The following is a 12,285-nucleotide window of genomic DNA, read 5'->3' on the forward strand; positions in this document are numbered from 1 at the left end:
TTGAGCATGGATTTCGTATTAAGCAGCAGCCATGGAAGTAAATATCACTCCATCATATAAATATGGAGTCTTTCTTCCGCCGTATGATTTTATTTCAATTTATCCGAACCTCCAAAGTAGTTGAGAAAAAAAACTAACACATTCATGAATGGAGTAAATGTAAGTGTTAAGTGCATGTCCAGCTTAATGAAGCTCAGTGTGGAGAACGTCTACCTGCTGTGTCCACTCAAACAAGGAGATGGACACTTGATGGTCTTCTCTAACCACAGCCAGCACACAGTCTCACATGTGATGTCAAAAAGGCACCAATGCCATCTTGACACAAGGATAAGAAAATACCAACACTATTGTGATGTCTCCAAGTAGCAGAGTGAAGGCTAATGGCTGATGTCCTGCCACTGAATGCAGAATATTCTTCTTGGAGCGACTCAGTGATGACATCCTGTAAATACATGAATATAATTAACACATTTATTTTAATTTCCTGAATAGATCAGAGTAGATGCAAAGTTATTTACTTTAGGGCTGTGCATCTCCATTTGGTTAGATTGTTGAAAAAAATGTACTTTAAAAAAGGTCCACTGTGATAAACATTGGAGAGGAGGAATGGACCCATAGATGATGTAACCCCAAAATAATCTGCTCATCATGCATTGATCTGTACTTGCACAAGCTAGACCTAACATTGGTGGAGGTGGCCTAGCTGGAGCGGTATAGCCCAGTTGGTAGAGCGGCCGTGCCAGCAACTTGAGGGTTGCAGGTTCGATCCCCGCTTCCGCCATCCTAGTCACTGCCGTTGTGTCCTCGGGCAAGACACGTTACCCACCTGCTCCCAGTGCCACCCACACTGGTTTGAATATAACTTAGATATTGGGTTTCACTATGTAAAGGGCTTTGAGTCACTAGAGAAAAAGCGCTATATAATTCACTTCACTTCACATACAGGCTGAATTTCTGGTAGCTATGACGACTAATGTTTCTTATTAATTGTTGCTGTACTATATTGTACAATAAAATTAAAAAAGGGCCATTATAATAAAAGAATATAAATCTACTTAGTAAGTGTTCTTTCATTCAGTAGTTGGCTCCCCAAGGTAATTTATCAAGCAGCAGATGACGTCTGGTCTAGTTTCAATATGTTCCTATAAAAAGCAATAAAATACATTAATGTATTCTCAATGGTTTATTCTTTGCATGGTCATGGTGACCTGAACCGTGTCCAAGGTGACTACAAGGTCCTCAGTGTGGATGCTTACATGTCTGTGTGCAGAGGTGGGTAGAGTAGCCAGAAATTGTACTCAAGTAAGAGACCTGTTACTTTAGAGATGTGTTACTCAAGTAAAAGTAAGGAGTAGTCACCCAAATATTTACTTGAGTAAAAGTAAAAAGTATGTTGTGAAAAAACTACTGAAGTACTGAGTAACTGATGAGTAACCTGTTCGTTTATGGATGATGGCAACAAGTTATGCACAAAAACATAAAAATAGCAATGAACAAATTCAGAGCCAGGAATATCTTTTAAGCAACTAAAACTATAATATATATTAAATAATATATATTTGGTTTTACATGCGTATTGAAAAAAAGTCTGAAAATGAATTTTACCTTTGCAACCTCATGATACTATTGGCTAAGCTTTATATTCGTAAATATAAGTTTCTCACTACACGACTTGTTTTTTGTGCCTTTAAAAAAGATTTAGAACTCTACATTAAAACACTCTACCTATAACAACCAAAAAGCCGTGAAAACGATGATGCTGTGTTCCAAATTTAAGTTATTTACTGAGATTGAGTGAGCCTATGGCTTTGCACTTTGTTTATTTTATATTAATATTTTTTTTGCATTCTATTTTAGTTACTTTGAATTTACAACCCATGGTGCTGTTTTGTACGGTTTTTATACTGTTTTGTACTGTTTTTGTACTTACTTTGATTGTTATGTTCTACTGTTTGTAAATGTTGAAATGTATAAATAAAGGTTTATAAAAATTTTTTTTTTTTAAAACGTGCAGTAAATCATGTGACCGCCTGGCTCTGTTTGGTGAACTGGAGTCAAACGTCACCAGTGACTCCATTTGATCGGTGAAACACAGGCATGTGATAAGATCCTACTTTGAAGGTCTGTCTGACAAACCAAAATAAAGCGTGCATTAACGGATCGATAAAAATCAGTAGCAAGCTGAATGTAGATAAATGGAGCATTTCTTCTCTATAAATATACTCAAGTAAAAGTAAAAGTATGTTGCATTAAAACTACTCTTAGAAGTACAATTTATCCCAAAAGTTACTCAAGTAGATGTAGCGGTATAAATGTAGCGCATTACTACCCACCCCTGTCTGTGTGTCCTGTGAAGGACTGGTAACAGTCCAGAGTGGACCCTGCCTTTCACCTGAAGTCAGCTGGGATAGGCTCCATCTCCCTGGATGCCTAAAGAGGATAAAGAGTAGAAAAAGTATGCAACAAAATATTGTTTTTTCAAAACTATAATTGAAATAATGCTATCAATCAAATCCAATCTAATCAACAAATGTTAGCAAATGTTTAAGTTATGTGTTGTACATTTGTGTATGTATTTGGCCGTTAGTGTGTAAATCTTGGACTGTACCTGATATAGTGAATCCGACAAGGTCCCTTTTTGGGTCCCGCAATGCCACCTTTTGTCCTGAACATCTTCTCCAACTTTAGCCTGTAAAAGTTAAGTAACGTGGTTTACGCCTGCTGTTATGTTGTCAAGCTCCTCTCTGAAAAAGATGGTAACATCAATAATCTCAATACATCAGTACTATCCAGCAGCCCTGAAAAAACGCACTGCAGTAAGTGTAAAATGTTCACTAATTTTCAGTCCCTTTAGGATTTAGCAGGCTTTTTTGGTGGTTTAAAATTCCTGTAATTTGCGACAACTTTTTCAAAAAGTTACGGTAAAATTGCGACGCTATTGTTTTCTAATAACATTGAAGCGACTTGTGATTTTATTAATTTATTATCAATGTTTTAAATCAGGGGTCGGGAACCTTTTTGGCTGAGAGAGCCATGAAAGCCAAATATCTTAAAATGTATTTCCGTGAGAGCCATATCATATTTTTGAACATTGAATACAACTAAATGCTTGCATTTTTGAAGTAAAACGAAAATTTTTTGAATATAATAAGTCTCTAATTATTTTTAATAACATTGTTATTTGTTGAACAGGTGCGGTTGAAACGGATGGATGGATTAAAATGCATGAGAATGTTTTATATTTTGAACGTTATTTTTAACATCGTGATTACCAGCAGAATTATTCATTACTTATCGTGTTTAGCAATGTCAGCTAAGATTTATCTGAGCCAGATGCAGTCATCAAAAGAGCCACATCTGGCTCTAGAGCCATAGGTTCCCTACCCCTGTTTTAAGTGTTCCTTGAAACCTGAACCTCAAAAGGCACACGATTGCAACAATTGGAAACTTACTTTTTTGTACTCATTTCATACCAAGCAGTAGATGTGGGGAAAACAATGGATTTTTAGATGCATCGCAATTCAGACATGGACGATTATAGAATGATTAGTAAGCATCAATAATCAATCTATTTATTTATTGTAAATAAAGTATTGCTGAAAGTTCTCAAATTTGGCTGACTCCAGCGAGCCACCTCACCAAAAAAGCCAAACAGCTCTTTTACATTATGGTTTAGTTTTGCACATATTTTCATTAATTTAACATGTGGGGATTAATCTAACTGTTTTTTAATTCCAAATGAATGTTTTTTTTTTTAAGTTGCAAGTGATAAATGCTTATTTAGTGAATCGGAAAAAAAATGTAAAAGTGCATCAATATACAGTACATAAATTAAAGACGCATCAATCGATTTTTAATGGAATCGTAGCTCCTGAATCGTAAGGTGCCCAGATTCCCACCTCTGCCAAGCAGACCAAAAGTAGTCACAAGCAGCAAAAATCCACAAGTAAAATCACATATTCAGATATTAGTCAAATTGTCATACTGTTTTGATTAATTATAAGTACTTTGAGTAATAATTATTCTTTATCATCTGCTGTCTGGTCTGTCGTCCACAAGTTACAGATATTTGCCCTGTTCATTTTACGCGTGATAAGTGTTCGTGGGTTCCCTCCGGGTACTGCGGCTTCCTCCCACTTCCAAAGACATGCACCTGGGGATAGGTTGATTGGCAACACTAAATTGGCCCTAGTGTGTGAATGTGAGTGTGAATGTTGTCTGTCTATCTGTGTTGGCCCTGCGATGAGGTGGCGACTTATTCAGGGTGTACACCGCCTTCCGCCCGATTGTAGCCGAGATAGGCGCCAGCGCCCCACGCGACCCCAAAAGGGAATAAGCGGTAGAAAATGGATGGATGAAAGTGTTCGTCTATCTTCAACATTCATATATGTTCCAACACATTTACTTCCTCACAGTACCAGCATTTGTGAACTGTTGAGAGCGATTTATATCAGTAATTATTGTTGGTAAATGAGTAGGCCTGGGCGATATTAACCTGACTCTCGTCAGATCTTTGTAGTTTGCCGAGTTCCACACAAGGATGTAGGAGATCTCAATAGGAGATGTATTTCAGAAGGTGGGGCCTTGTAAAAAAATCATAGTATGTGATTGGATAAACTACTTGTCCGACATCTGTTATCTTGAATGATGTACTTCTTCAACTACTCACATCGAAATCAACCCGTGACGCTGATGAGAGCGACGCTGCAAAATCCAAAACAGAACAGCTGACATATTGGAAAACGACTGAGCGAAAAGTTCTCTGTTCATATTTTAAAGGATTAATATTCGATAGATTCGACAAAACATTGCAATAGGCGAGTGCTGTGTGCCGCCATTGTTGTTTGAATCAAACAGTCGCTTCGGCGCTACATTATATCTATGAAATCCAGCCCGGCGATCCTGATTGGTTCATTACCAGAAGGCAGGGCCATGTATAAAAAAATCTTTGTATGAGATTGGATAAACCACTTGTCCGTTATCTTGAATGACATACTACTTCAACCACTCATATCGAAATAACCAATGACGCTGATGAGAGTGACGCTGGGAAATCCAAACCCAGTTGAATGAAGAGCCAAAACATCCTTGCCACCAACAAATGCCTTCAAAACTGTTATCTGTTCATCTTTTAAAGAATCAATATTCGATAGATTCGACAAAACAGCTGCAATAGCAGAATCAATGTCCGCACACGCCGCCATTGTTTGAATCAAACAGTCGCTTCTGCGTTACGTCACATCTATGAAATCACACCCAGCGATCCTGATTGGTTCATTATTTTTTGCTATCTGGAAGGAGTTTGCAAAGCCTTCGAGCCCAGAGCCTTGTGTTGAACTCGGCGAACTACAAGGGTCTGGCGAGAGTCAGGAGTCAGGTTAGGGCGATATGGCCTGAAAATAAAATCTTAGATTGTTTTACCAAAAAAAAAGGATATAAGATTTTTTCCTCCTACTTTTTTAAAAGACTTCATTTAATACAAATGATAAATTAAACGTTTTCTGGCAAGCAATACTTGTGTATTGAATAAAATACTTCTGTAAACAAAAATTTAGCATTGAACATTGCTTGCAAATAAATAATTATCAATGAAGGGAAATTTTAAAACTTCTGTCTTGAATAAAATACTTCTGTAAAAATAATCAAGTAAAACATTAAGAAGACTCGGCCTGGGAGATATATCCATTGTATCAATATATTCAAGTTTTTTGTTGCAGATAATTTTAAAAATTAAAAAATATATATCTTCTTGCTTCGGCATACTTTTGCCACCTCTAAATAGCACCCTTGGTAAATTGGAAATTGTATTTATTGGCAGGCCTGAATAAGTCATAAAAATATCAACAATTATTGATATTGATTAATATAAAAAACTTTTATCGTTACACTGTTTTCAGCCATATCGCCGAGCCCTAATCTGTACATTTTGATGAAGACAGGGAAAAACATGCGTACTCGTAAACGGCGCATGCAACAACAAGTTTCCATCTGTTTTGTTGTGTAGAATGGCGTTTGACGTGTCTTGGAACACGACAGACAGATAATCTTTGAGATCACTCGACAAATAGTTTTTTGATAAAGTATAGGGATCTATTCCACTGTATAGTTAGATTTTTTTAGCTTGCATCTTCTTTTTGCAGGAAGATCTAGGCCCCTTTGCGTACTCGAACAGTTTGGGCGCTGCCAGCTGCACAACATGCCATCTTGGCTTGGTTGACCACCAGTTTTTTTACTTACAAGAAGAAGTCACGTGATGAAATACAAGCAATTAGTATATTGGGGGCTGTGTATCGGTGTTGGCCCTGCGATGAGGTGGAGACTTGTCCAGGGTGTACCCCGCCTTCTGCCCACATGCAGCTGGGATAGGCTCCAGCACCCTCCTAAACTGGAGAAGGATAAGCGGTAGAAAAATGAATGAATGGGTTAAATATTGTAAAAGCAGTGGTGTGCCGTCAGGGCCAGCAAGGCCTTCTCTGCTGGCCTAACAAAAGCAGAAATCATGATCATAATTAAAGATAAAACATTTTTTTTATTTACTTTCCCTAAATATCTCAAATTATTCATATTTTCTTTGGTTTGGTGGTAGAAGAGGGTGTATTTTGTAGATATTGTAGCGTCCTGGAAGAGTTAGTGCTGCAAGGGGTTCTGGGTATTTGTTTGGTTGTGTTTATGTTGCGTTACGGTGCGGTTGTTCTCCCGAAATGTGTTAGTCATTCTTGTTTGGTGTGGGTTCAAAGTGTGGCGCATATTTGTAACAGTTTTAAAGTTGTTTATACAGCCACCCCCAGTGTGACCTGAATGGCTGTTAATCAAGTATGAGTGGCATTCACTTATGTGTATGTAAACGCCGCACACATTAGGTGACTAGGCCGGCACGCTGTTTGTATGGAGGAAAAGCGGACGAGACGACAGGTTGCAGAGGACGCTAAAGGCAGTGCTTTTAAGGCACTGCCCCCGATATTGTTGTCTGGGTGGAAATCGGGAGAAATTCGGGAGAGTGGTTGCCCCGTGAGATTTTCGGGAGAAGCACTGAAATTCGGAAGTCTACCGAATTTACTGGTGTATATAGTTGTGTCCCGGAAGAGTTAGTCCTGCAAGGGTTTCTGGGTATTTGTTCTGTTGTTTATCTTGTGTTACGGTATAGATGTTTCCTGGAATGTGTTTGTCATCCTTGTTTGGTGTGGGTTCCCAGTGTGGCGCGTATTTGTAAGTGTTTAACTCGTTTATACGGCCACCCTCAGCTTGACCTGTATGGCTGTTGACCAAGTATACTTGCATTCACTTATGTGTGTAAAAAAGAGTAGATAATATGTGATTGGGCCGGCATGCAAAGGCAGGGGTGTCCAAAGTGTGGCCCTGGGGCCATTTGCGGCCAGCAGCTAAACATTTACCGGCCCACCACACATTCTGCAAAAAATGCAAAATTGATAATATTGCAAAAAAATACAAATAAAAACATTTTAAAAAAAGTGGAATGAGGTGAAATCTAATGAGAAAAAGTGGCAATGTTGACACAAAGCTGCCATGCAGGCATTTTTCCCCCTTTTGTCTTTATTTTCTTTTTTTTCCATTGCTCAAAAAAAAGGACAAAAAATCTATTAAAATTAATTATTACTTAATAATTATCACTTTAAAATGTTTTATGTGGAAAAAATATTCCACATGTGTGGTTGCCATATAAAAACATCAAAGTTTTGACAAAAGAGCATAAAACAAACAAAATAATAGTTCCAACTTAAAATCGAAAGATATATCAGAAGTTGATCTTGAAATTTAGGTGTTAAAAGTTAAAAAAAATAAATAAAAATACATCACTTTATGAGTGGGGAACCTTTCGGATGTCAAATATATTTAGTAGGATTTCATTTAACTTTTCACTGTGATTACTCAATAATATTAAATTGAAATCAATGGTGTCCTGTATTATTGATCTTTGAGGAGTTTAATTGCTAAATAAAGGAACTCTCCAGAAGGAATCAATAAAGTACTATCTCTCTATCTATCTAAATACTGCATATTTCAGTTTTACTATAAAAAACAGAAAAGGCATAAAACCTTATTATTTTTACTTTATATCAATCTCAAGTTAATATAGAGATTTACTGTAAGCATTTAATTAAAAATAATAATAATAATTTGACTTATTTTTAACATTTTAATGACTGAGACCCTCTATGCTCCCCAGGATTTTAAAAAAATCTATATATTTTGTTATGGTTTGAAAATGAAAAATATCAAAATGGCCCCGCATGCTTAAATTTTTGTGTGCGGCCCTCTGTGGAAAGTTTGGACACCCCTGCTTTAAGGTTTATTGGCGCTCTGTACTTCTCCCCACGTCCTTGCATCACTCCATACAGCAGCGTTGTAAAAAGTCTACATTTTACTTTTTAAAACCGATACCGATCATTTCCGGTATCACATTTTAAAGCATTTTTCGCCCGAAAATATCGGCATCTCAAGTTTGGAGTCATTTTATTTGGGACAGGATGATTCCTGAAACTAACCCCACATTACTTGTAGTACTTTAACCGAAAAGTGAAAGAAAAAAAAAGACGTCAGTGTGGACATGTCCACCATAATAGACAAATGTTAGCAGACATGTCCAGACAGCCTGATTTCCCTCTTATCTTCCCGCCAGGCAGATATAGAAAAAAAAAAGTGCACTCTTTAATCAATTATCCTTAACAAATTATGTTTAAATTATGTCTTTTTATATTATAAGTTAAAGAGTCTGAAACTTCCAGAAAATATTAAATTAGACTAAGAGGAATGTACTGGTGCTAACCAGGTGTGGTTAGCTAGCAAACAATGCAGTCAATTAGCCTGTATATTATTCTTATGTTTTACACAAACAAACACGGTTGTAAAACACATGACACGAAGATGATAAAAATGGTACTACTTACATGACATTCCTGTTATGTCCAAGGACGCACGGACATGGAAGGAGGGCTCAAGGTGGAACCACGTGAACTGTGCTGAGTCTCCAACTCTCCGCATGGCGGGAAAAACGCTTTACGGCAACACACGTCACTGTCGTAACACAGCAGCCCACGACTGCATAACTGCAATTTTCCAATTCTGTGCACGGGGACGCTTATTCTGCAGGTGTCTGATTCACTCATCCAAGTCAGGCTTCTTGATAACGTTTTGTCTTGAGTGAAAATCTCATCTGACGTCATCATATTAACTTTTATTGGAGATATTATTAGCTATTCTCAAACGGTGCTGCTGCAGGTACCACAAGCACAACGTGTTGTTTTGTATTCATGTTCCCGGGTGCGGCGCACTCCATAAAGAATAAAGAAAAAGCATAAGGTAAATAGTGACAGTTTTAATATTTAATAAAGATTATTCAAGTAAACACACAAGCTTTCATTTTCTTGTATAGATTATATATGTAACCGAAGGAAAATTAACTGTGGCAAAAAAAATATTACTAGTGTTAATCATGCAAGTATACTTACAGTGAAATAATCATAATGATTTTAGGGATTTTTTCACCATAGTATTTTAATAAGTGTTCACTCTTGCAATGTTCTGCTAAAAGACAAGCATAAAAACCTCTAATACAATATTACTGGGAATTCGAAAAACCTCCATATATAAAATGATTATAATCTATTTTAATTGATAGTACAAATTGTGATTGAATCTTGTTTTTAATATTTTTGTGCAGCACTTTGGAATGTTTTTTGTTTAAATGTGCTACATTAATAAAGTGGATTGTATTGGGTTGATTTTAGTCAAGGCAAAAATAAATAACATGGATAAGTGAAAAAAGTAAACATTTATTTTAGGGAATAATAGACATTGAATAACCTTTTAAAGTGAAAATTTTACATAAATTCCTTCTCTAACAGATTACTTATTTTTCATTTTGCACACAGTGGGGCACAGCATTAGGTACACCGACACAATCTGTTAACATGCAAAGCAAAACACAAATAATGGTCAGTTTTAATTTACTCCCTCAGAGAGTTATTTATCTGAACAATATATGTATTACTGTAGTTGCAGTTCTTTATTTACAGTTATTTATTACAGTTGTTTATGTGAGGGACCGAATATTAGGAACAGGAATAGACGAGTGTCATTGCTGTTCAATGTATGTAAAAAATGCTTAAAGAAATTAAGGCAAACAACAGCAGTGTCCACCAGTATTAGCGCTTTAAAAGCAACATCAGGACTAAGACACACACACACACACACTCACATTTCAACAGTGCACTCGAAGGCCCACATATGAAGAGTTCATACATTTGGATGTACCCCTAACCAGGGGCGGTTCTAGGCATGCTTATATGAGGGGGCAGTCAGAAATAGGAAGAGGGCATCATGTGTCCACATCATGATCCAGCACTTTTTTTTTTTGTGCTTATAGTAACGATGCTTTCTTCATTGAAATGGGTATTTAGCTATGTGTCCAACCCCAACCTGGAGTAGTGGATTGCACTTTGTCAGGCCTCTACCTTCAGACCTGTCCAACTTGGGTGTCCCACCTGAAGACTAAGCTCCTGCTGGTATAGCTCTTACGGTCACTGAGGCACGCAAACCCCCTGACCACAATAAGGTGGCAATCCCTCAGGGGGGGAAACATTAACAGCGCTGCCATATTTCCGACAGGGGAAACAGAAGCAGGCGTCTCGGACCACAGAATACTCTAGCCATGGTCGTGTGCGGTACCAGGCAGGATTGAATGACCTTAATGTTGTACCAAATGCACGCTTTGGGTAGCCACCCAGTATTGGCTGAGAGGGTGTGTTGCCATTTAAGTCACTGGGTAGCTGAGCAGGCTGCTTTGGGGGAGCGCTTGTTGGGGGGACGGAGGGAGCTGGTGCAGGAGAAACAGTGCTTGCTGGTGCTAAAGGTGCAGTATTGCTAGCTGCTGTCCCTGATGTACTAGCAGTGGCATCATTGCTACTACTACATGCAGGAGCAGGACTAAACTTTTTAAATGCAGAGAAAAATGGATGCATTACAGAGCATTAACTTTCTCTTTGTGAGCTGCTGGAAGCTGGAGCAGAAAATAAGTACGCTTGAACAACAACAGAAAAAACCCGCTGTGATTACATGAAGAAAAACAACAACAGTACAGGACTACAGCCTGGGGCGGGGCTTTACTTAGGGGTCTGTCAGACACAGGTCACCTGTCTTCAGTTTGTCACATGCAGTGGATGTGGGCACTCATCTGGGCACAAAATTCATTCACTCCAATGTATGTGTGTTGCCCACTTGCTTGTAAATTGATGAAAACGGCTGTGTTTTTGTTTTTAGGTGTCTTGGTCATATCAAATGAAACTTATAATTTGTTTATTACAAAATGTAGATTGAAACATTAAAGGTTGACTATGTAGAATTACGAGAAAAACAACAGAAAAAGAATTCCAGCAGTCGATTGCCAGACCGTTGCTAAGTAAAACGGGCCGTTGCTAGGGACTCCGCTCTGTACAGAGGACAGCAGAGGAGGACTGCTAAGCAGGATATATACCTTATGTTTCATTTTTACCGTCATTAACAGCATCATACATGACTTGTAGCTTGTTACAGGGACAGTGGAGGCTCTCTGCCTTCCAAACCACTGCTGCTCAGAGCCTCCGCTGTCACTGCTCTCGTCAAGTTGTAAAAAAAAAAAAAGGAACTCCGTAGCACCGAAACTCCGTGACGATAAACGTGTTTATGACAGATAAGACTACACAAATACACCCATCTTAACAAGTATATGATTAATGTAGACAACTTTTCCTTTTACTTTCATACTGCAACAGTGATTGGATGTTTACTGAGGGCTGAGGGGTGTGTGCGGGTGTGTGTCTGCTGCACAGCCTGTAGAATGTTGAATACACGCACAGCGGAGGGAGGGATGAGCGGGAAGCCCATCCATCCATCCATTTTCTACCGCTTATTCCCTTTCGGGGTTGCGGGGGGCGCTGGCGCCTATCTCAGCTACAATCGGGCGGAAGGCAGGGTACACCCTGGACAAGTCGCCACCTCATCGCAGGGTGAGCGGGAAGCCGACACTACTATATCGTGTGTGTCCCTTTTTTCAGCGGATTTTTCCGCTTGTGCAGATAATTTTGTCAACTTGTAATGTAGTAATTTTGTGAGTTTATTAAAATTTGCTTTCTCAAATTTTGATTTGAGGGGGCAAGACATTTATTTAAGGGGGCTCTGCCCCCTCTTGCCCCTGCGTAGAGCCGGCCATGCCCCTAACTCTTATCATGTTGCTTCCACTTAAGAGATTTAAGCTCAAGTGAAACGTCAACATCATACGGAGCTGGGAAT

At 38.4% G+C, this 12,285-nt stretch overlaps 1 long non-coding RNA gene across 1 annotated transcript; it reads right to left on the reverse strand.

Moving 5' to 3' along the window:
• Positions 1 to 48: 48 nt before the first annotated feature.
• On the reverse strand, positions 49 to 9,071 carry LOC133542302 (uncharacterized). Its single transcript, XR_009804119.1, has 5 exons — positions 8,907 to 9,071; positions 6,238 to 6,385; positions 2,609 to 2,689; positions 2,334 to 2,430; positions 49 to 442 (listed from the first exon to the last, which is right to left on the reverse strand). It is a non-coding gene; the product is annotated as an uncharacterized LOC133542302 (long non-coding RNA).
• Positions 9,072 to 12,285: the final 3,214 nt, after the last annotated feature.

The sequence above is a fragment of the Nerophis ophidion genome, linkage group LG24, assembly GCF_033978795.1.
Source record: "Nerophis ophidion isolate RoL-2023_Sa linkage group LG24, RoL_Noph_v1.0, whole genome shotgun sequence".
Classification (NCBI taxonomy): Eukaryota; Metazoa; Chordata; class Actinopteri; order Syngnathiformes; family Syngnathidae; genus Nerophis; species Nerophis ophidion.